We start from the raw sequence: 26,531 nt of genomic DNA on the forward strand, positions 1-26,531 counted from the left end.
AGGAGACACTTGAACTAAGAATTGCAAAAAATTATCATGGTTTAAGTTGAAAAAGTGTAAGTCTAAGGTGAGGGCTGTGATTTATGAAAGCTTCTTGTAAATGAGTAGATGGTGTAAACAAGTAACAGCTAGTCTCATGGAGGTGGCCCGTTCTGTCACTGGAAAATATGAAAGTATGTTAACTTCTTACCACTAATAATGCTTTGCTTTAATGATTCCATGGAGGCTATTCTAAATCAATTCAGACATATTTATTGAAGCGAATGAGATTAGTAAATAGAAATGAATTAGCACATAATCTCATCCCAAGCAATATAAATACAGTATAAATATATATGTCAGTGAGCTGACTGACACAGTCCTTCCTGATAAACTACCCAACTAACTTTCTTGATCCCACCTTTGTGCCTTTGCACTCCACCCAGACCCAGTAATCCCCTTTACAGTCCCTTTCCTACTCATGCTTCCTCTGTAAATAGAACATGCTTGGAGATACAAGAGGCTGCAGATGCTGGAATCTGGACCAAAAATCAAACACAATGGGTTGAGCGGCATCTGTGGAGGCAAAGGGAAGGTCTATCTTTCTGGTCAAGACCCTGTTTCCCCTTAAAAATTATACATGTCACCTAGAACATACAACATAGAAGAGGATAGCAGAGGAAAAGGCCCATTTGCCCACAATCACTACAGCAAACAGGATGCCAAACTAAACTCAATTTCTTCTGCCTGTGCATGATCCATATCTCTCCTTCCTGTAGTAGGCAGCTGTCAATCCCAGGGGATCATTTGTTTGTGCCTCTGGTGGACTGTGTTCTCTACAGGGTGCAGGTCTGGGTGGAAGATTTGAAGAACCGGCTGTTGCCCATGCAGCGGGCTCCCCCTCTCCACGACACTGATGTAATCCATGGGAAGGGCAAGTGCCGATACAGCTTGGCACCAGTGTCATTGCAGAGGCTGGCAGAGTGAAGTTGTAAACAACATCCAACTGCCTTAGGGACCCTGGCTGCAGATTTCTTCCTCGGGGTTCATTCCCGAAGCCTTTCCCATGGGTGGGTGTGGCCACAAGGCAGTGAAGGTTTAAAATCAGAGATTTCCTTCTCCTAGACGTGCTGCAATCCAAGACTGATGAGCCCCACCTGCCCAAAGCAACTGGATTTGAGGCGACAGTGGTCCGCCTTTGGCCCTTCTCTTGTCAGTAGGAACAGTTCCACCAGGCCTGGTAGCGAAGTCACACATGAAGGCCAAGAGTTGGGCTTGGTTGTCCGAGGCTGTTAGAAACGCACACCATTTGGAGCACTTTATAGTGCTCCCAGCTACGGCAATCTTAGGAACCTTCCTGTACATGATCTATATCTCTCCATTCCTTCCATATTCATGTGCCTATCTTAAAGCCTCCCAAATGACACCATCGTATTAGTCTCCACACGACCCTTGGGAATCTATTCTAGGCACCCTTCCACTCTTTGGTAAAAATATTGCCACACACTTTTTTGAACCTTCTCTTTCAACTCAACTGCATGAGCACTCTACCTTGGCAGAAAGCTCCTGGATAATACACAGAGTATGTTGAGATGATGCAACACACTTCATTGCTGCATCCCCAGGTGGACACAATTATCCCTTCCAAATTTACCTCTACTTAATCAGATAGAAATTTAGGTAATCTACCTTAATGACATTGAATCCTTCCTCTTCGATTTCTCTAATTGCTGTACCTGATGAAGCAGCCTATTGCTGCTAAGAAGCTGTATTAGAAATGGGCAGGCTGTGAATTGGAAGCATACTTTCTGCCTGCCTCTCTTCTCTTTTTGGAGAGTTACTTTCATTCTTGGTTTGTAATTGATTTTGCTTAGGAAAATTTAATCATTAGTGTAGAGTCAAAGAGAGCCACTCCTAGCCTTGAGAATTCATTGGGTTACAAAGGTTAGAAGCGAACAATAGGAAACACTGGATTTGCTTCCACCTTTATCATTTATTTCTCAAGCTAAGAATGACATTATCATTAACTTTCTGATCATGTAATTTTCTGTATAAGTCTTTGAAGTGTTAGTAGAGCAATCTGAACCCAATCAGAATTTTAAATGATATGATTAGAGTTAATCAAGCCAACGCATTTTCCACCAAATTATTTAATATTAAAAGCAAAAGCATTTTTGGACCTTTCAATACTTGGGTATTCTATTATTGTTTAACTGTGCAATTAAAATTGCAATTAATTTTTAATCACTAAATGAATTAGAATTTATTTATTAATCACTCAACAACCCAATTATGTATTTCTTCAGGTATCAATTAACAATGAGAATTTGAAGATGACTATTTTTAATTTAATTTTATACAGCCTTCTCCTCCTCTCACTTAGCCCTGTCTTTTTTCAATTTATGTACCTGGTTTGCCATTGAACTCACCCTTCCTAATAAAGACTTCCCTCTTACTCCTTTCACTGTTAATTTCAGATTCTTTCAAACCTGATTGCTTAGAGAGTTACATAGTTACATTCCCTGTTCAATTAAGTCTCAGTTGTCCAGTTCCTTCAATGCAGGGTTATTTCAGTAACTTGTCATGCAAGAAATTTAAAAGCCTAAGTGCGCAAGGGCAAATCTTAACTAATGGGAGTCATCTTTCAATGTCCTGCAATAGCAAAATCTAGGCCATTACTGTTAATTTCAGATCTGTCGCAGACTCATTCAACTATGTAGTACTTCGTCAATTATAGTTACTGTGCTGGTGAACTTCCAGGAAGAATTATTGAGAGAATTTTTAACCAATCAGTGCCCACTTACACTGCACTTCCACCATCACCCCAAGGACACGTACATTAATGCCAAGAATAAAGATTTTCTTTGGGGGAGATGGGTAATGGAGCTAGGTAGAAAAGAATATTTGTCTTGATAGTGGAGCATCACCATCTCCAATTCTTCTCACGTGAAAATATGACATCCCAACCATCTGAACTTGAGAGATTTGTAGAAAACGCAGCAGATCCATGTTAGATGCAGCAAGAGCTTAAACATCCTTAGAGCTCCAAAGGTTTGCTTTAAAACTGAAACAGAATAACTGTTGGTTAAGAGGATTTTTTTCTGTATTGATCTCATTTTATTTCCCATAATTCATCATTATTTTCCTTAAATTCATCTTTTCCTATGTTACTTACAAAACAGCAATTTAACAAGTGAGGAAGTAAGAACACTGTGGTGTATGATGAAAAGCACGAGTTGGGGGCAAGTGAAGATTGTCCTCAGTTGTAAATACCAGCAGTGTACAAGACTGTTTCCAAAGCATGCATTAATTATCTTAAAGCGTATCAACTAATACAACTCTCTCCTGATACTCTTCAAATCTAAGAGGAGGATTACAAATCTGATTTGAAACTTTGACAATTTAACATTAACATCCAAATTCAGTGTAATTTCATCCGTATTGAAGCGAGGTTGCTGATCAGAAAAGTTAACTCCATTTGACTTTTCTCAGGTATTGCCTGGCCTGCTTCTGTTTTTTGTTTCATATTTTTGATTAAAAAATGTAGGAGCAGGCGAAGAAAGACTACAAGGATCAATCCCAAGTGTCTATTAGTCACACGAGCCAGAAGTTATGTTAAGGATGTAATATTAATTAGTAGTAATGAATAATGTTCGGTTAACAATTTCACAGTAGCCAATTAAGCAGAAAAATAATGCATGTTCTGATTTGTTCCTTATGGTTTGCATGGAAGAAAATGCAATTAGCTCTAAATTGCAGTAAGGGGACCCTGCTCCCAGTCCAATGTCAGTATTAAATTTCCTTTCAATGTATATCAAACTTTCCCTGGAATGAAAGGCCTCATACCAGAGGTCGTGCATCTAAGGTGAGAGGGAGTAAGTTCAAAGGAGATGGGTGGAGCAAGTTTTTCAGAGTGATGGGTACCTGGAATGTGCTGCCAGAGGCTGGTGGTGGAGGCAAATACGCAGTATCTAAAATGTCCCCTGAGTGTGCAGGGAATGGAGGAATATGGACACTGTAGTAGCAGAAGGGATTTGTTTCATTAGGCATTAATTACTAGCTTAATTTGCTCGACACAACGGTGGGGGCCAAAGGGCCTGTTCCTGAGCTCTATTGTTCTATGTTCTATTTGAAAAGCTAAAAAAAAACATACGATAGAATGATATGATATTAAGTAATTACTAAGTTTAAGAACAAAGCACTTTTGAAATAGCTGAAAGATCATTCATATTTAATCTTTGAAGAGAGCAAATGATTATCCTTATTAACCTCAGTAAAGTGAACCAATTATTAACTTAGGCCTTACAAAAGAACAAATGGGAATTAAATGTTAAGGAGGATGCTGCATCTGGAAATTGTCCCAGCTTCTTATATTCTCAGAAGGACTACAACCGGACTATTAATGCTTGCCTGCTGATCTTGAGAGGAAGAAGGGAGAATTATATAAATGACAACCCATGGTACATTCCTATCACCATATATTAGCCTGATATCTTCTCCTTCTTGAAATTCCAACACCCCTCCAATTCTCACCACTCACTTGTATAAAAAACAAAATAATTAGTAGTATCTACACACCAACATGTTATGAGCCCAATGCTGTCCTTTACACTACTGAAGTTTGCCCACCACAGACTGCTCCAGGAGAGTTGGGTGGAGGAACGAAGAAGCCAACTAACTATTCAGGAAAAATGTTTTCAGATGCATCATTTATTGCAATACAGTATTGCCCCATGATTTTAATGGCCTCATTCCCTGTGGCCATTTTGAGTGAAGTAGTGAAGTCCACAATTAGTGCTGAACTGGGAGAACCTTTCATATTGGTTGGAGAATTTAGAGAGATTTATTTTGCGGGCTGTTTAGCCTGATCTGGATCCAACTTGTTCAAATTCATGTAACAGGAACAATCCCTTTCTCTTGAACAATGACTTCAGAAGCATCAGAGACCTGAAATAAAAAACTTGGTGCCAGAGTTCTTTAGTTCTGATTTATCTGTTGATCCTAACAGAAGAACTGTATCGCCAAGAATGCTTTTCATGTTTTTGTTTTTCTATTAATAATTATTTTACTAGCTCTATAATACTTGTTGGTTAAGTTATTCTTTTGAATGAGACAGTTGTCCTCTCAAGTGAACAATAAAGTATGCCAAGACAGTAGTTAGAGAGGAGCATAGGGGTTTTTGAGTTTATCAACATATATATCCCTCACTCAGAAGCAGTAAAACCATAGTTTACAGGCCCGCTTTGCATTTTGAATAGCTGACTTATGGAGACACCATATATACTAATGAGCTCCCATAAATATTATTAAATTCAAAGGAGAACCAGTCTTGAGAAGAAAAAAAAACTGCTTACATGTAATGTCCCTGAAGTAACCAGACTTCATAGTTTCTTAAGAACCCATGCTGCCAGTTGCACTGCAGGAGGCCAGTGTAAAGACTTGCTTTGGAAATTGACAAGCAACTGCATCTACTGATGTTTGTGCAATGATACTCAATCAAACAAAATCATCTGCAGTGATATTTCAAGCCCATTGAAATTAGCCACAGTGTGGACATCCTGATTTTGTACAATGGTAGCTAAGCAGGGAAGACAATAAATAATTATTCATGCTAATTGGCTTTCATCAACACCATTCATTACAATGCTGCACAGATATAATTACCATATCAGGTGATTGTGTGATTTTCTGACTTATGGATTAAATTGATGTCTGTAAAAACAGAACTCATTTGTAACTCATTTGTGTTTATCTATAGCCTGTAGATGAACACAATTTTATCTCATTGCTGCTTAAGGGATGATTGTCTACAGTACAATATTTACAACACTTCAGAAGTATTGACTGAAAAATGTTTTGGGATACACAAAGGATTTTAAATTCTCTATTTAAATGTAAGTTGTTATTTCCCCATTCGTTTTACATATTATATGAGATTGAATAGAAAATCATTAAACATAATGACCTAGAAAGTCTTTTGAGAGGAAAAGTGCTTATGCATTCTGTGTGATACAATCGCAATAAAGAAATTAAAAATCATGGAACATGGTAGGATCCACAATGTTAGTTTCTTTTCTTTGAATTCTTCTGTGTAGCAAATACCCTAATCAATTATTTGCTACAAATGAAGAAGCAGTCTTTCAGAAATTCTCTACAACCTTTCCTCCAATCACTAATATCAGCTTTGCTACTCTATCCCAATAAAATATCTAGGTGAACTTTCATCACTTTACCGCACCCAAAATGATTGCTAGTGTCATTATGGACTCTCACCACTGATTATGTCATGATGCCCCATCTCAAAGCACCAGCTAATTGTGACAGCGACTCTCACTTCTGGCAGCTGATTGCAACAGTGATGGAATGACTTGTCCATGTACCATCCTTTGAGCCTTCAACACTATTGCTTCCCGTCCTGCTGGGCTCTCTCTCCTACAAATCCACCCTTGACCCAGACGTATATGGGATTTATCTGTGTTTTCTGATAAATAACTTTAGGTTTACATGTTATGGAATTTTGTAGTGGAACTTGAAAATAAATTCTTATTATCCAGACAAGTGACAGCAACATAACGTGTACTTCCAGCCATAGTAAAATTCTGAGAATTGTCTCGAACTGTTGAAAGATTTGTGGAACTCTTATTCAGAAATGTTTAGATTTTAATTACCATGTGATTGGAAACATGTATTTACAAAAACATTATGGAAACCATTAGCATCCAACTTCCAACACACTGCTGACACCTTCAGGCCCCATCCAGCATCTTCTAACACCTCCTCTCTCACAATCCAATCTCACCTCCTCAGCCTCTCTGATCATCTCAATAACCTAGCTAGCTCCTTTGTCTGACCGTCTCCCAGCCTGTTCCTACTTCTCCTTCCCCTATTCTGATCAGACCCCACCACCACAACACTGAATTCTCAGATATCATTGTGAGATTGTATCTCCCTGCTCAGTTATCCCTCTCCAGCCATTCATCTCTTTGACTAATTTCTGGCCTTCCCATCATCTCCCCAAACTATTTAGTCACCTCTTTCCCATCATCCATCTGAACAATTGCTTCCTCCCATCATCTTCCTCAACAATATCTCACCTCTTTCCCTCAACTTGCTAAATGCTTTCTCCCTTCCCCAATCATCTCTTTGAATAATTTTCCTATTCCTTCCCTTGAACAATTTCTCACCTCCCCTTTAGTCTTATTAAAACAGTTGTAGACGAGTCTGTTCCCATAAAATCATTCAGTCTTCCACAACCGGAAGCCCTGAATGAACCATGAGATCTGCAAACTGCTGAGAGCCAGGTCAAAGGCATTCAAATTAGGTGACCAAGGAAGTTACAAGAGATCCAGTTACAATTTCTGGAAAGCCATCTCACAGACAAGGTGGCAATTCCAGACCTAACTTGAATTAATGAAGGATGGAGTGCTTCTCCCTATAGATGCTGCCTGGCCTGCTGCGTTCCACCAGCATTTTGTGTGTGTTGCTCAAATTAATGAAGGATGCTCAACAGTTGTGGCAGGGCTTGAATGCTCTCACCACTTATAAGGCGACAAGCGACATAGGTGACAACAGGGCTTCGCTTCCAGATGAGCTCAACGCCTTCAGTGTTCAGTTTGACTATCAAAACATGAAAGAACCATCACAAACTCCCCATCACAAGCCCCCGGTGATCCTGTGGTTTCAGTGTCTGAGGCTGACGTGCGAGCAGTCTTCAGGAGGGAGAACCCACAGAAAGCATTTAGCCCACACAGGGTTCCTGGCAAAGTACTAAAGACTTGTGCTGATCAACTAGCTGGAGTGTTCGCTGAGATCTTTAACCTCTCGCTTGGACAGTTTGAGGTACCCTCCTGCTTTAAGCAGACTTCATTGCTGGAATTACCGGTGCCTAATAAGAAAGTGGAAACCTGCCTCAGTGAATATCATCCAGTAGCACCTACATCCATGGTGACGAAACTTATCAACTCCTGTCTAAGAAGAGACTTGGATCCATTCCAATTTGCCTACTAGAGCAACAGGTCCACAGCAGATGCCATCTCAATGGCTCTTCACTCAACCCTGGAACAATTAGACACAAAGAGGCAAACATCAGGATGCTTTTTATCAACTACAGCTTGGCATTCAATGCCATCATCCCCTCAGAACTAATCAATAAGCTCCAATACCTTGATCTCAATACCTCATTGTGCAATTATATTCATGATTTTATCACTTGCAGACCCCAGTCAATTTGGATCGGCAAAAACATCTCCACAACCTCCATCAGCACAGGTGCACACAAGGCTGTGTGCTTAGCCCCCTGCTCTACTTGTTATACACTTATGACTGTGAGTCTAAGCACAGCTCCAGTGCCATATTCAAGTTTGCTGACAACACCACTGTCATATGCTAAATCAAAGGTGGTTCCAATCAGCTTGTAGGAGGGAGATTGAAAATCTGGCTGAGAGGTTCCACAACACAACTTCTTACTCAATGTCAGCAAGACAAAGGAGATGGTTATTGACTTCAGGAAGAGGAAATCAAGGTCCATGAGCCAGTCTTCATCGGGGGAATCAGAGGTGGCGGGGTCAGCAACATTAAATTCCTAGGTGTTATCATTTTAGAGGACCTATCTTGGGCCCAGCACACAAGTGCAATTACAAAGAAAGCACTACAGTGTCTCTACTTCCTTAGGCGCTTGTGAAGTTTTGGCATGACATTTAAAACTTTAACAAACTCCTATAGATGTGTGGCTGAGAATATACAGTATTGACTAACTGTGTCACTGCCTTGTTTGGAAAAACCAATATCCTTGAATGGAAAATTCTACAAAAAGTAGTGGATATGGCCCAGACATCACGGATAAAGTTCTCCCAACCAGTGAGAACATTTACACGAAGCATTGTCGTAGGAAAGCAGTTCCCATCATCAGGGTCCCGCACCATCCAGGTCGCGTTCTCTTCTTGCTACTGTCATAAAGAAGAAGGTACAGGATTTACAGGACTCACACCACCAAGTTCTGGAACAGTTATTACCCCTCAAACATCAAAAATCAAAAGGGGATACCTTCACTCAACTTCACTTGCCTATCATTGAAATGTTCTTACTAGTTAGGACTCACTTTCAAGAACTCCTCACCTCAGGCTCTCGATATTTATTGCTTATTTATTTATTATTAACTATTTCTTTTTTTGCATTTGCACGGTTTATTGTCATGTGATCAAGACCAGTTGGTGTGGTCTTCCATTGATTCTGTTATGGCTATTCTATTATGGATTTACTGAGTTTGTCCACATGAAAATGAATCTCAGGGTTGCATATGTACTTTGATAATAACTTTACTTTGAACTTTGATCCTTCCTAAGCACACATCCCACCACCTCAATTACCTGAGACAGAACAGCCCCTGTGCACTTCTGTATATACAACCAAAATTAAGAAATCTTTGAATGATGATCTCTTGAGTATGGGATATATATGCACAAGTGTCATCTAAGGCACAGCGTGCAGTTTAAGGCACAGTGTATATCCTTGCCCTTTTTCTTTTCCTTTGGTTTCAACCTACCTGATCCTAAAGCAGCTCCTTCTCATATTTGGCATTCAGGAATGATCCAGCCAGGTGATTTAGTTGTGAAACAGAGCAGCAACTGAACCCATAGGAAGCAGCAGTGTTTTCCTATATACTGAACACTAATGAGAAAAAAAGGAAGCAAGGGAACATAAAATACAAATTTCTCTTAACAAGGCAGGTTGTACTATATCACCCCACTTCCCAATTATATTCATGTAACACTAGTGGCTATAACAGAGCTTCATGTATAATGCAACACTCTTCAGCGCAGGAGAATAGAAGTCATGTATAATAAGTTGTTATAAGCCATCAATGAATGCTGCTTAGGCACAAAACATTATCTTAAATGCAACAATATAATACTTTTGTAATTATTTTATTGATCCTCCAAATCAAAGTATTAGCTTTAAAAGTGGCAATGTTATATTTAAGGAAAAATGAATATTTACCAATGTAGCAACAATGACAGTGCTTTGATGGTAATTCATAAATGTGAACACACTGGACCATTGCTACACCACCATCAGGAATGCCTACCCTGCTATTCCACGCCCTCACTTCGGGAAGTCTGATCACCTGGCTGTATTTCTACTCCCTGAGTACAGGCAGAGACTGAAGACTGTAGAACCAGCAATGAGGACCAAGAAGGTTTGGACAAGGGAAACACAGGAGTGCCTACAGGACTGCTTTGAATCAGTGGACTGGACTGTATTCAGGGATTCATCTTTGAATCTGAGTGAGTATGCTGCAGTTGTTACTGACATTATCAAAACCTGTGTGGACGAGTGTGTGCCTACAAAGACTTACTGTACATTCCCAAACCAAAAGCTGTGGGTGAACCAGGAGGTTCATCATCTGCTAAAGGCTAGGTCTGTGGCATTCAACTCCAGCAACCCAGGCCTGTACCAGAAGACCAGGTATGATTTGCGGAGGGCTATTTCAAGGGCAGTTTCAAACGAGGTTGGAGGCGATATCAGATGCACGGCAACTCTGGCAGGGTTTGCAGGACATTACTCCCTATAAAGCAAAACCCAATAGTATAAATGGAAGCGATGCTTCACTACCAGATGAACTCAGTGCCTTCTATGCACACTTTGAAAAGGAGAACACAACTACAGCTGTGAAGATCTCTGTTGCACCTGATGACCCTGTGATCTCTGTCTCAGAGGCCGATGTTAGACTGTCTTTAAAGAGAGTGAACCCTCACAAGGCAGAAGGTCCCAATGGAGTACCTGGTAAGGCTCTGAAAACTTGTGCCAACCAACTAGCGGGAGTATTCAAGGACATTTTCAACCTCTCACTGCTACGGCCAGAAGTTCCTACTTGCTTCAACAAGGCAACAATTATACCAGTGCCTAAGAAGAATAATATGAACTGCCTTAATGACTTATCACCCGGTAGCACTCACATCGACAGTGATGAAATCCTGGACACATTGCAATTTGCCTATCGCCACAATAGGCCAATGACAGACGCAATCTCAATGGTTTCTCCACGCAGCTTTAGACCACCTAGACAACACAAACACCTACATCAGGATGCTGTTTCTCGACTATAGCTCAGCATTAGACCAGACCAGACTATGTAACAGTTACTTCTCCCAAGCTATCAGACCCTTCAATACCCAGAGCCTGGACTGACACCTTGCCCTATTGTCCTGTTTATTATTTATTGTAATGCCTGTACTGTTTTGTGCACTTTACGCAGTCCTGTGTAGGTCTATAGTGTAGTGTAGTTTTATGTGTTGTTTTTTACATAGTTCAGTCTAGTTTTTGTACTGTGTCATGTAACATCATGGTCCTGAAAAACGTCTCATTTTTACTATGTACTGTGCCAGCAGTTATGGTCGAAATGACAATAAAAGTGATTTGACTTGATTTAATACCATCATTCTTACAATCCTGTTTGAGAACTTGCAGAACCTTGGCCTCTGTACCTTCCTCCACAACTGGATCCCCGACTTCCTAACCAGAACACCACAGTCTGTGCAGATTGGTGATAACATATCCTCCTCACTGATGAACAACACTGGTGCACCTCAGGGCTGTGTGCTTAGCCCACTGTTCTACTCTCTATATACACATGACTGTCTGGCTAGGCATAGCTCAAACACCATCTATAAATTTGCTGACGATACTACCATTTTTGGTAGAATCTCAGATGGTGACGAGACGGCGTACAGGAGTGAGATAGGCCAACTAGTGGAATGGTGCTGCAGCAACAACCTGGCACTCAACGTCAGTAAGACAAAAGAGCTGATTGTCGACTTCAGGAAGGGTAAGACGAAGGAACACATACCAATCTTCATAGAGTGATCAGAAGTGGAGAAAGTGAGCAGCTTCAAGTTCCTGGGTGTCAAGATCTCTGAGGATCTAACCTGGTCCCAACATATCAATGTAGTTATAAAGCAGGCAAGACAGCGGCTATACTTTATTAGGAGTTTGAAGAGATTTGGAATGTCAACAAATACACTCGAAAACTTCTATAGTTGTACTGTGGAGAGCATTCTTTCAGGCTGCATCACTGTCTGATATGGAGGGGCTACTGCACAGGACTGAAAGAAGCTGCAGAAGGTTGTAAATCTAGTCAACTCCATCTTGGGCACTAGCCTACAAAGTACTCAGGACATCTTCAAGGAGCAGTGTCTCAGAAAAGCAGTGTTCATTATGAAGGACATCCAGCACCCAGGGCATGCCCTTTTCTCACTGCTACCATCAGGTAAGACGTACAGAAGCCTGAAGGCACACACTCAGTGATTCAGGAACAGCTTCTTCCCCTCTGCCATCCAATTCCTAAATGAACATTGAAGCTTTGGACACTACCTCACTTTTTTAATATACAGTGTTTCTGTTTCTGCATGTTTATTTATCTATATATAATTGACTTACTTGTTATTTTATTATTATTGTTAAGTTTTATTTTATTTATTATTATTTTTTTTCTCTCTGCTAGATTATGTATTGCATTGAATTGCTGCTGCTAAGTTAACAAATTTCACGTGATAATAAACCTGATTCTGATTCTGATGTACTTTGGAATATGCAGAAACAAATTGGGGTCTTGGCCCGAAACGTCGACTGTACTCTTTTCTATAGATGCTGCCTGGCCTGCTGAGTTCCTCCAGTATTTTGTGTGTGTTGCTTGGATTTCCAGTATCTGCAGATTTTCTCTTTTAGTTATGAATTTGGTTGGGTAATTGACCGAGTGGTGACAGAGCGGATTATTGCTTTATATTGATTACTTTATAAGAGGTACTCAGATTGGCAGGGTATGTGATCCTTCAGAAGGATTGTATGATGAGATTGAAATGCACTGCACCAAATTTACTGACAGTAGTGCTCCTCACTAAAACAGCAAATAGTAAAATATGAGACTTATAGCAGACTGTATTGTGTTTTTAGATCTTTTATGCATTTGGTATGTTATTGCCTCGACATGTACAGGAATGTGATCTTCTCTTTGCATTCCCTGTTGTTGTGGAGGTCATGGTTACTCATTCAGAAGGAAGTCCTCTCAATGAGGCTTGCTTTGTTGTGTTTCAGTGGCTTCAGGTAGGCCCTCTTCCACATATTCTTGACATTTCTGGTGACACTCCTTCAGACAATTTCTCACAACTCTCAGTCTTTGCTCCCTATCCAATCATAAGCTTTTTCCTTTGGCCCCAACTTTCCCAATCACTGGGCTGATTTTTATCACATGCTTTGATCACCTGTTTGAACCTAATCTCTTCCAATCATTAGTTCAGCAGTTGTCACCTCTTCCTCTGTGAGACAGACTCTCACCAACCACTTTGTCTCTTATTTAAACCTGCACCCCCTCCATCATCAACCCCCTTAACCGAATACACAAAATGCTGGAGGAACTCATCAGGCCAGGCAGCATCAATGGAAAAGAGTGAACAGTCAACATTTCAGGCTGAGAACCTTCATCCGAACTGGAAAAAAAGATGGCATGAACATCAATTTCTCGAACTTCTGGTCATTACTTCTGCCCCCTTCATAACTCCCCATTCCTGTTTCCCTCTTGCACCTTATCTCCTTACCTGCCCATCACTTCCCTCTGGTGCTCCTTCCCTTCCCAAAATGTTGACTGTTTACTCTTTTCCATAAATGCTGCCTGGCTGGATCAGTTCCTCCAGCATTTTGTGTGTGTTGTTTGGACATCCAGCATCTGCAGATCTGTTCATGTTTGCCCTTCTCCCAGCCCTTGCCTCGTCTCATTCATAAGCCCCCTAAGTGAAGTGTAGTGCCAGCAAAGGAATGTCCTTTGAACACACAGTGAGAAAACTTAACTCTACACCATGTAGCACTATAATGTTTTGTAGTGCTAACTTTTCTAGATTTCAGAACTTTCTTCACTAAACAACAGCAGGCACTATAGTATACATTAGTTTTAAATCAGACATGGATAGAATATTCATTGTTATGCCATTGGCCCCCTCCTTTGTGAAAAATCGCAAGAACTCTAGTTAAGGGGGGTCAACTGACCCAAGAGAGAGAGACGTGCGAAAGACCACGTTCTCCCAAGAAGCAGAATAAAAGTGACTTTGACTATTGTCTCATGGAGACCACCTGAAAAGCCCTCGGGCAAAGTGGGCTGGTTGAGAGAGAGATCGCATTACCTGCAACTTGATTGACACCTGCGATCTCGTGAAGAAGTATAAAGGCGGGTCTGAGGGGAGGACCCTCAGATGCACCAAGGAAACACACGAAGGAGAAACGCTAGAAATCCTGCGACAGCGTTTTAATAGCTACAGCCGGTGGTGGGGTTCGTGTGCGTCCTTCCCTTGTCTGGGATTGGCGACTTCACCACGGAAGACGGCCTAGCTACAGGGGAAGCCACAGATGAGAGTCCATTCCCCCAACGAGACTTCCGACTACCTCCTACAGGTTGGAAAACCTGTCGGGTAAATGCTTCATGTTCTCTGTCTTTCTAACTAAAAGTGCACCAACGCGACACTTCCGCCGGCAACTAAGTGAAACTGCCGTGATCTAAAAGACTTTTAGATATCCAGTGAACGATATAAAATCTACATTACCCCTAGACGACGATCGAGCTTGTGTTTTGAATGATTATTATTACACCGGTGTTTTAGATTGAGTTTTGATGATCTGAATGTTTTGTATTAACCATACGTTTGTGCCCTTGTTGAATAAAACGGTTGAAAATAGTAGCATCCGACTCAGCTGATCCATCTATCTTTGCTGGTAAGTTACCTGGTTACGGGGTTTTCGTAACATCATAAACAAGAAAAAATGGTCAGATAAATGGAGCTAAATCAAAGATATGTGATAAGCTTATGCTTTAGGTGATTAAGTTATGTGTTTCTGTAAGGACAATGAAAGAAAATATTCAGCAATGTGCCCATGAGTGAAAGTAGTTGGACTTCATCAAAGATGTGATCAGTGGAATTATCTGGAGAGCAGGTTTGATTTATCAAGAGCATGAAGAGTTGGACAATGGGCTGGATACTGCATCCAACTCAGGAAAGAAAAGATAAGATTTGAATTGATGGTCTTACAGAGTAAGTGCATAATTGGGCAGATATCTGAGGCTTGAGACAATGCAACGAACGTTAAAAACAAATCGAGTTCTGGCAGTGACGCGAGCATGAAACTGCTCTCAGAGCGATAGTTTAGTTGAGGATATCAGGCGTCCGTTAGATGTCCTAAATCACGCCTATTATGTGCGTGGAATGATTGAAGAGATGGATCATTGAATAGATTTATTGGAATACCTCTGGCAGTAAGGAAAGGAGCATATGGTCACATCAATGGATGCTGAAAATGAGCCGTCCTCACAAGAGAAAGGGAAGACCAGGTGAATGCTGAGTGTCAGTGTGTACAACACTCACCACACCATCCCACCTGAGTTACCTTCAGACTTCAACCGAATATCAGCTCTCCTCACTGCAACACAAAGCTAAACACCTCTAGCTTAGAATTCTTTCTACTTAGGCTTAATCTATATAAAATGTTGACAACGCGAAGATGCTCTGGTTGCACAAGTAACATTTGTGGATCTGTGTTTTTAGTTGTCATCTGTTTCTCAGCAGCATATTATTGATTGTGTGGTTGCAATGGGATCAAGCTCTGTAGATGCATCACGCATACTCAGGGCCTCTGTCTACAGGAGCTGGAAGCTTGCAGAAGTGAAGCAAGGTGAAAGGGGAAAATGAAAATTCAGGCCTTACAGAACAGCAGGGATCAATCTGGACAAGGAGCTGATCCCTGCAGGTACCTCAACATGCAATGACCTATTTTATGGACACATCGGTAATGGTTGTTTAGGACTCAGAATGAATACATTTTTATGCATTGGATATGGGAAATGCTCTATTTTTCCATTCAAACACTGGCCTGACTGAGAGAGCATAGTGACTGCAAATAGAAATTGGTCCAGAATTTGGTATCAATTAAGAAATGATGTTCTTCTGAACTTTAAGCATCCAGCAGCGATCTGATGATCCCTCTATGATGAGAATGTCCCTGTTACTGATGACAATCACCAATTTAAGAGTGTTCCAAGAGTATTGTCACACTCTGAGTGGAATGAATAATCATGTTAAAATGTCTTATTGACTTACTTACATAGCTTGAAGCAAACTGTACAATTTTAATTAACTTTTTAAAATATTATAAGGACTGTGAATAAATATTAAGACATGAAGATATGCTTAAGGTTGAATCTGAACTATTATGAATATGTTCATTAACAAACTACAAAAATATTTTAAAATATAATGATTTAAAAATAATCATGCAAATGAATTACCATATATAAAATTAATTTTCAAGGGTGCAAAGATAGATAAGCAATAATTATGGTTTATTTGCCTTTAAAAGCTCATTAGAGATAGTGTAAAAATGTATTAATATTTTCAGGTATTTCAGAGCTGGACCTGTTCAGTTCAAGTGACTTTCCTTAATTGTGTTGAAGCTGGCAAAGTGCACAGCCAGCGAAGAAGGTACACTGAATTATTAGCAGCAAAATGGATTATGTGCTTGGAAGTCTCAAAGCTGGTGTCAAAAATGACAATGAAGTCTTATTGGTCATGTCACCAAGACTAGAATAAAATCTGGGCCCTTTGTTAAGTCAGCATTATTGCATGCATGCTTTTTGATTAATAGGCTTTCAAAAATAGCTATGGAATTAGAATGCTCAGTTTTCTGCCATTGCACAGTCTTTATAGTTTTGTCAGCTTATTGGATATCTGAATAACATCGGTTGACAGTTGCCTCTACCAATCATGCTTGTATTTCGAGCAGCAGGTTTGAGATACTTGCGTGCGGTATCCTGAGGTACAAAATCTCTGGATCCATGATTTCAGCTGCAAAACCTCTGAGACGTACATTGCAAATGGACAGACGTTTGAGTGAATCTTACAATAAAGATAATAGCAAACAATGATTCAGAATATTATATAGAAGAGTCATAGGAAATATTGTAAAACTTTTTGCAGTTGTAATGATCAGGAATTATGTGGATTCTTGCCTTCCACGCATTTGTGTTAGTGCCTAACAATTAATCATACTGTTTGTTTTATTGTCCACTCTTAATGGAAGTGAACCGTTTGCTGAACCATTTCCAAGAGTGATGAAGAATTGTTCTTGGACACTGTTCTGGACTCACATACTAACAAGAAGGGCAGAAGGCTTCCTTCCCAAAGTGCATTAGCATGCCAAATATGTTTTCATGACATGAATTCTTGATTTGTATTCCGTTTTATTTTAAATTACTTCAATTTATACTCATGAATGTTACAGCTGTAGTTGAGCACATCTTCAAATCAATGTTGGAAGCTTCAGAATACTAGTTTAGGGATACAGCTGCTGTGATAGGTCTGCCCATTGCTTGCATATAATAAAATTCTTTGGATGAGTATCACCTCATGATTGAATAAATACTAAATTAATTCATTCTTATTAGTTGCTTGCCAGCTATAATTTCAAACCATTCTTTAAAGCACATACTCTGTTGTATTACGTTGCTACTATGAATGTAATCATGCCCAGCATGGGTAACAAGAAAGAAATAATAACAAAAGTAACAGAATCATTCAAATCTTCCATACAGAATTCCATCCATTCACCTATGCGGTGTGCCGCAGTACAAGACTCCCGCAAATCTCAGTACTGCAATATTTATTAGGAAGTCCGTCTGCTGTATGTTTGCTAATCAGACCTGGTAAAGGAAAATCAAGCAACACGCACAAAATTCTGGAGGAACTCAACAGGCCAGGCAACCTTTACAGAAAAGAGTAAACAGTTGACGTTTCGGGCCGAGACCCTTCATCAAGACTGGAAAAAATGATAGGAAGTTGGAGCAAGGAGGTGGAGGTGGGGGAGGAGAGAAAGAAGTACAAGGTGGTAGGTGATAGGTGAAATCGGGGAGGGCGAGAGGGGTGATGTAAAGAGCTGGGAAGCTGATAGTTGAATGAGATAGGAGGGAGAATCTGATAGGAGAGGATAGAAGTCCATGGAAGAAAGGGAAGTGGGGGGGAGCACCAGAGTGAGGTGATGGGTAGGTAAGGAGATGAGGTGAGAGAGGGAAATGGGACTGGGAATAGTGAAGGGCGGGAAATTACTGGAAGTTTGAAAAATCGATGTCCATCCCATCAGGTTGGAGGCTACCCAGATGGAATATAAGGTGTTGCTCTGCCAACTTGATGGTGGCCTCATCGTGGCAGTAGAGGAGGACGTGTCAGAGTGGGAATGGGATGTAGAATTGAAGTGGGTGGCTACTGCCAGATCCCACTTTTTCTGGTGGATGGAGCATAGGTGCTTGGTGAAGCAGTCTCCCAACCTCTGTCAGATCTCACCAGGAGCACCAGATACAGTAGATGACCCCAACAGACTCACAGATGAAGTTTTGCCTCACCTGGAAGGGTTGTTTGGGGCCCTGAATGGTATTGAGGGAGGAAGTGTAGGGGCAGGTGTGGCATTTGTTCTGCTTGCAAGGATAAATGCTAGGAGGGAGATCAATGAGGAGAGACAAATAGACAAGGGAGTCGAGTAGGGAGCAGAGGGAAGTGGGGGTGTGGAGGGGGAAGGATGTGCTTGTTGGGGGGGATTCCATTGGAGATGGCGGAAGTTATGGAGAATTATGTGCTGGCTGCGGAGGCTTCTGGACTAGTGGGGTACAAATCAAGTCTATTTACTTCAATAGGAATGAGCAGCAATTTAAATATTTGGTAATTTATTTTGATTAACTTACTCCTCAGTTGCTTAAGTACAATCTGGAGTTCCTACTTCTTTATTTATTTCATTTTAAATAATGAAATTATTACTTTTTAATAGATTTTATATGTTTCTGAATGTTTGTGAATGCCAGACACCTACAGATATTCAATTTCTCAAAGTTTTGAGTTTTGGATATGAGTCTCACATGATATTTCGTACTATAAGTGGCTCTGTTGTATGCACCTGGGGTATCTTCCATGATGACCGATTGGCGCTGTGCTTTGCTTTCTCTTTGGAGGTCCATCTCCGGATGAGAACAGGTTTTGTGTCTGCGCAGAGGTACATCCATCCATTTGAATGAGCTGACTGACCAATAGTGAGCTGATATGGGTTTGTTATAATACATTTGACAAAGAAGGTGAAGTAAATCTGGCATACTTCTTACATGTCCTTAATGCACGTTGATCAGACTATCGGAGAGATCGCACAGAAACCCCTCTGTGAAGATGTGCCTCACATGATGCTTAGGTCATTCCGTGACTTCCAAGGACACATTACCATTTCTGACTGTCCAAATGAGCATCTACTGTGGGCTGTTAGGTAACATTCTGGCATAGTAGTCATTCAACAGGCAAGGGGTGAACTAACTCTGCAGCTGATCAGTGCTGGTCTGTGGAAGGTCAACTAGACTGGTTTTATCAGTTCTGAAGTTGCTGGAACTTTAGTTCAAAGTTCAAATTTCAAAATAAATTTATTATTATATTACATATATATCAGCATTAAAAAAAAACTCAACGATTCAAAGTACACTTCTTATCAAATTATGTATGCAGAATACAGCTCTGAGATTAATACTCCCGTAGGCAGTCCCGAAACATAGAAACACCATGGAACCTGTTCAAGAAAACATCAAACACCAATGCACTAACAAAGAACAAATTACACAAATGGCAACAAGCAAGGATAGAATATCAAACATCAATCCAGGGGTCCAGTAGAATTCAGTTTAATTCAGTTCAGCATTGTGCTGCTAGCCTACCACGGGCCACAAGTCAAAGCATTCTTTGCTGAAGTGCCATAGACCACATCGGTCAGCCTGATCAAACCATGCAAAAAAAGCAAAATAAAAGTAACCAGAATCCAGGAACATGTGAAATAGGTACCCTGAAGTCCCCTAAAATGAGTCCACAACCTCTCTGGCCAATTCTTGCAAAGTGTATCCCAAGACTCCTGCACTTTCCTCCGACATCAACTAGCGAGAGGGAAAGGAAGACTGGTCAACTGGAGGCAGATGCCGCCGAACATCTGCTCATCCTCCACGCTCATCCCCCACGCTCATCCCCCACTCTCATCCCCCACGCTCATCCCCCACGCTCATCCCCCACGCTCATCCCCCACGCTCATCCCCCACGCTCATCCCCCACGCTCATCCCCCACTCTCATCCTTGTCGACTTCAACCTTCCCTGATGACTCAATCAGAGAGAAGCAATGGGGTCAATCATGGAGTCCTGCCCTGTCTCCAGGCTTCCAGGTTGTACATTCTCCATCAAATCTCACTGAACTCTCTCGGAGACAGCAACGCGACAGGTTGCTCAATCAGCCCTAAAACTTACCATTAAAACATAAATCCCAGGTTCCAACCACACACAGATTAGTAGGAGAATCACATTTGAAAGAAGTAGAAGTAAAAGAAGCAGTTTCATGAACTGTCTGCAGGACGTTGCCATTGGTCGCATTGTTTACCCGTGCGAACTCAAGATTCATTTTCTTACAGGCATTCACAGTAAAACAAAAAAATACAATAGAACCAGTGAAAAATTATAAAGTGATAAACAGCCAATGTGTAAAGTAAGACTAATAAATTATCTGCAAATAAAAAAATAAGTGATTAAATGATTCTGAGAACATGAGTTGTAGAGTCCTAGAAAGTGAGTCGATAGTTTGTGAAACCAGTTCAGAGTTGTGTTGAGTAAAGTTTTCTACCATGGTTGTTGAGCTGCTCCTGAACCTGGTGGTGTGTGGGCCTGAGGCTTCTGTACCTTCTTCTTGATGACAGCAGCAAGAAGAGAGCACGGCCTGGATGGTGGTGGTGGTCCTTGATGATGGATACTGCTTACCTGTGGCAATGGACATGTGTGATGTGCTCAGTGGTGGGGAGGGCATTACCTGTGGTGGCCTAGACTGTATCACCACTTTTTCTACGCCTTTCTGTTCTTGGACTTTGGTGTTTCCATACAAGGCTGTGATGCAGACTGTCAGGATACTCTTCAGTGAATCTGCTAAGAAAATTAGAGGCACCGTTGTGAAAAGCTTTGTAACTGCACTTATGTGCTGGTCCCCGGACAGATCTTCTGATATGATAACGCCAAGGAATTTAAAATGACTGATCCTCTCCACCTTCAATCCCCTAATAGGACTGGCTCATGGACCTCCGGTTTCTTCTTCCTGGGTTCAATAATCAGCTCTTTGGCTAGGTAAAATACAGATGGACGTGAGTGAGGACAGAGCAGATTGTTAGTCCCTACAGATGAATAGTTGCCAACATAGCTCCTTTAGATCAGACTCTGAGAGCGTAGCTGCAGAGTCAATCCACGACTTGTCAAATTTAGGGAAGAGAGAGAAATATAGGAGAGAAAACTGATGTTATTGCTATCATTGTTCTTCCTTCTATGTGGTCTATCTGGGAGTCAAAGAAGCATGCAAACAGTTAGAACCATATTCATACTGAAAAATGATGCAATTTGGTTTAAGATCACACAGGGTGATAACAATTTCTTAGGGAGTAGTACAACTGTGCAGCTTCAATCTACACAGCAAGAAGGATTAAACTGAGAGGCTGATGTAAATGCAAAGCTTCTTTTCTTTGTAAAGAATTTAACGCAAGGCACATTAAGCAGTTGTACCAGTTCCTCTTGCTGTGCTAAGGCCAGCTGGAACATTATCCTTGTGCTCAGTTACCATCTTCACATACACTTTTAAATTGTATGCAAACTGAGACTGACCATGTTCCTTTGTTCAAATAAACACTATTTGTAATGATAATCCCTCTTGAAACTGCTAATTTAGTAATTAAACTGAAAGATCGCCATCCTACTTAAGTGCGCAATGCTAAAGTAACTGAACCATGAAAGGAATTTTATCTATTTAACATTTTTCACAAACTGAGGAAGTCTTTAAAAATACATTTCCAACCAATGAGCAACACTTGCAGCATAATGTTAGGAAATGTCTTTTTTAAAAACACAAACTAATTTCTATTTAGAATTTGCTGCCACACTAATCCCATTAACCTGCATTAGTCCACAGTCTTCTATGCCTTAGCAATCTGAGTACTTGTTTACATGTTTTTTGAATGTTGTAAGGGTATCTGTATCTTCACCATCTCCATGGTATCTGTATCTTCACCATCTCCATGGTATCTATCTTCATCATCTCCATGGTATCTGTATCTTCACCATCTCCAGACTCCAACTACCTTCAGTGTGAAAAATAAAACACTGTCAAATACTTTCTAAATCTCCTACCTCTCATCCTAAAACTATGCCTGCTTGTCTTGGCCCAGAACATCAACTGTTGACTCTTCTCCATAGATGCTGCCTGGCCTGCTGAGTTCCTCCAGCGTTCTGTGCATGTTGCTTGGATTTCCAGTGTCTGCAGTTTTTCTCTTGTCCAGGCCACACCTTGTTGAATTACCAATAACATATTGTGTCCAATAACTAATTGGTAATAATTGAATTACCAATAACTGCTGTGTCTGACTCCTTCTCATGAAATCTGTGTCGCATGGCTGAACTTCCAAGGAGCAAGCTTCCATATCAGTACAGACAGGGGATCATTAGAGTAGACAAACTGACTTGTCAATCACTCCTGACAGACATTATCCCCCATTAAATTTTAAAAGCTAGCTGATTTCAAGAAGGAAACATATGGCAAATTTAGGGCAAATAATCCCAGAAATGTATTTACCATTATCTTTCATCACTTTTCTTAATCTCACCAGCTACCAACTTCACCCATTTTCCCATCAAACCCCTCCTTCTGCCCAGTAGTCACACATATATCTGTCCACATGGGTTATGAGCTCCAGCACATTATTGTTGAATTTAAAACTTTCACTACCTGACCATTGACAGAATTTCTGTCTGCCTCAGCCTGAATCCAAAAATACTTTGCTGTTGTGGCAAAAAAACACAAAATGCACGGCAATCATTTATAGTGTAGAGATATATATAGTTTTTCTGAAATAGAGAGGAATTTAACTTTAATTACACGGACTAAAGATTGCTTTCAAGGTTTACAGTTACTATTCTTCCTTCAACTCTGAGATATTGAAGTAATATAAGGCATTACAATTCGTGTCACATAAAAATAATACCAATTCACTGATAATTACACTGTAGTATTAACTTCCCTTTTGCTAATCAAGATGAAGAGTTCTAAAAACTTGAGAAGAGAGCAATATTTAAACTTGTACTGAATGTAAGGCAGCAAAAATTCCCTGATTTGATGGTTAAAAGCAAAATAAAATTTCCAGTGTGCTCTGGAAATGTAGCAATAATTTGTCTTTGACTGACAGTGTTACATGGGTGCTATCAAATGTGCTGACGATTTTAATATTTTTTTCATTTACATGGATCAAGTACAAACTTCTACCACATTGACCAAATAACTTGTATGACTCGCAGTTTTGTGATGGATAGAATGGGGCAGAAGGATATTTGATATTTATTTCTTCTTTTGTTCTCTTTACTTCTTTCTCTCCCATCTTCTCATAGGCAATTTCTGAGGATTTTAATAGAAGCCCTTGGAGACTTGTCACACTGTTACTATGTCCATTTGTGGCAGCGGATCATGATCTCAGCTCTGCACCCTTCAGCTCTTGGACTGATACTCCTTTTTCAATACTGCATCAAAATCTTTACGCTTCAACAACTCTTTTTCTTTGAAATCTAATTTCACAACAGTTAGATACGAACAGTATAAAAGTAAAATATCACATAAAAATTGACCGAGAAATTGGCAACTGAATTCCATCTATGCTCTCTGACACAGGTATCTTTGGCTCCAGTTCTTGTTAAAGTTAAGCTGAAGGTTGCGATGAGGTTGCACTCACTGATGAATAGATTTTGGCTCTGTAGAGAATTGGCAGCTATCCCTGTTAGCATATGTCCATGCATTCCAAACTTCAGTCCTGCACACTACGGTACAAAAGTATGAAACACACCAGAGATCAGTTATGGGTGCATTTCAGTCTCGCTCGGAATTGTATCCAGGGAACTTTATAGCAACCTGACTTAATGTGTCAGATACACTATTAGTCATAGTTTTATGCCAGCTTTAGCTGATTTAACTAGGGCGGCCTGCCAAGCCAAAATGACCAGTGAAGGAGGGTCCCATTTTCTACCTTAACTAACTTAGGTCCATTCGTAGAACTTCAGAGTAAATTCACTAATTTTAGAAATTTTAAATGTATTTTTTGCACATGTGTACTAAAGGTATTTGATTACTTGAGACATTTGGAAACTGAGAACAGTCCCTTGATGGCTAGGCCTGATAGGGGGTTTCTGTGGTTGGGACCTTACGTTCCCCCACTGGGCAGTCTGGGGTTGTTTGCAACCTGCTCCACTTTGCAGAATCCCTGTTGCAGCAAGGCCTCAAAGTTGTTGAGAACTGTGGATACAAACATCAAGTAATTATAGCGCTAATGTAGGAGGGAAGTCCAGTATGACCTAGCTCTGGTTCCACTGTGCAATGTTACAGAATCAGAAGGCTCACCAAAGCTGGTTACTGCACCTCAACACTAATTATGCTTTTGCAATGGAAATGAAATAAGATGTTAATACTTATCTTTGATAAATAACAGCATTAGGATGTGCTTATTAGAGTCACAGAGATGAACAGCACAAACAACGACTCTGAAGTCCCTTTACACCTCTAATTTTTGAATCTTCTCCCGAGTTAGAAAATAATCTATGCCTTTATTCCTTCTACACTATGTGCCATTTGCCATTTTTAAGGCCATTTTCCCAAACTGTCCAGGTCCTTCTGCAGACTCCCTCTACCCTCAACACCACCTGCCCCTCTGCCTGTCTTTGTATTGTCCGCAAACTTGGCAACAAAGCCATCAATTCCATTATCCAAATCATGGACATATAACATAAAACAAAACTGTCCCAAAACAGACCCCTGTGGAACACCACTGGTCATCAGAGCCAAGCTGAAATGTCCCCCTTTATTGCCGCTCTTTGCATCTTGCCAGTCAGCTAATCTTCTATCCATGCTAGAATCTTAGCTGAAATACCATAGGCCCTTATCTTTTTAAGGAGCCTCATATGTGTCACCTTGACAAAAGTCTTCTGAAGATCCAAGTAAACACCATGCACTGACTCTCCTTTGTCTATCTTGCCTTTCATTTCCACAAAAAATTCCAACAGATTTGTCAGGCAAGATTTCCCCTTAAGGAAACCATGCGGATTTTAGCCCTATCTTATCATGTGCCTTCATGTGCCACAAAATCTCATCCTTAATAATTGAATCCAACATCTTCCCAACCACTGAACTCAGCCTAACTTGCTTATAATTTTCTTCCTTCTGCCTCTCTTTCCTTTCTTAAAGAGTGGAGTGACGTTGGCAATTTTCCAGTCCTCCGGAACCATGCCAGAATCTAGTGATTCTTGAAATATCATTACTAATGCCTCCACAATCTCTTCAGCTACCTCTTTCAGAATCCTAGGACATAGTCTATCTGATCCCAGTGACTTATCTACCTTCAGACCTTTCAGCATCCCAAGCACCACATCCTTAGTAATATCAACTACACTCACTTCCACCCCGACACTTCTGAATTTCTGGCATACTGCTAGCATTTTCCACAGGGAAGACAGACACAAAGTACTGTTCATCTGAGATTATGTTCATCTTTGTCCCACATTATTACCTCTCCAGCATTATTTTCCAGCAGTCCAATATCCACTCTTACCTTTCTTTTACTCTCTATGTATCTGAAAAAACCGTTGGTATCCACTTTTACATTATTAGCCAGCTTACCTTCATATTTCATCCTTTCTCTGCTTGTGGCTTTTTTTTTTACTAGCCTCTGTTGGTTTAAAAAATCTTCCCAATCCTCTAAGATCGCACCAATTTTCGCTATATTATATACCTTCTCTTTTGCTTTTATGCTGTCTTTGACTTCCCTTGTTAACCACAGTTGCCTCATTCTTCCTTTAAAATATTTGTTTGTCTTTGGAATGTATCTATCCTGCGCCTTCCAAATTGCCCCTAGAAACTCCAGACATTGCTTTACTGCCATCATCCCTTCTAGTGTTCCCTTCCAATCAACTTTGGCAAGCTCCTCTGTTATGCCTCTGTAATTCCCTTTACTCCAGTGTAATACTGATACATCTGACTTTATCTTCTCTCTCTCTCAAACTGCAGTGTGAATTCTATTGTATTGTGATCACTCCTTTCTAAGGGTTCCTTTACCTTAAGCTGCCTAATGAAATCTGGTTCATTACAAAGCACCCAAGCCTTTCCCCCACCAGCCCAACCACAAGCTTAAAATGCAATCCCACAGGCATTTAACACATTTCCCCTCTTGGAATACAGCATCAACCTGATTTTTTCAAACTACCTGCATATTGAAATCTCTCGTGACTATTGTAACATTGCCTTTTTTACGTGCCTTTTCTATCTCCTGTTGTAATTTGTAGCATACACCTTGCCCACTGTTCGGAGGCCTGTATATAACTCCCATCTGGGAGTTATAACCTTTTTAACCTTTGCGGTTTCTTAACTCTACCCACAAGGAATCTACATCACCTCT

At 40.5% G+C, this 26,531-nt stretch overlaps 1 protein-coding gene across 3 annotated transcripts in view; it reads right to left on the bottom strand.

Annotated features, from left to right (window-relative positions):
• drp2 (dystrophin related protein 2) overlaps positions 1–26,531 on the bottom strand; it is a 400,551-nt gene that overhangs the window by 176,134 nt on the left and 197,886 nt on the right. The window contains exon 1 of one of the 3 annotated variants that reach the window (XM_073058378.1): positions 22,043–22,117. The exons of the other annotated variants lie outside the window; for them this stretch is intronic. The gene's annotated coding sequence lies outside the window, so the exon portion shown is untranslated. Of the gene's footprint in view, positions 1–22,042; positions 22,118–26,531 lie in introns of those variants that run through there. 3 annotated transcript variants of the gene reach the window in all.

The sequence above is a fragment of the Hemitrygon akajei genome, chromosome 10 (assembly GCF_048418815.1).
Source record: "Hemitrygon akajei chromosome 10, sHemAka1.3, whole genome shotgun sequence".
Lineage (NCBI taxonomy): Eukaryota > Metazoa > Chordata > Chondrichthyes > Myliobatiformes > Dasyatidae > Hemitrygon > Hemitrygon akajei.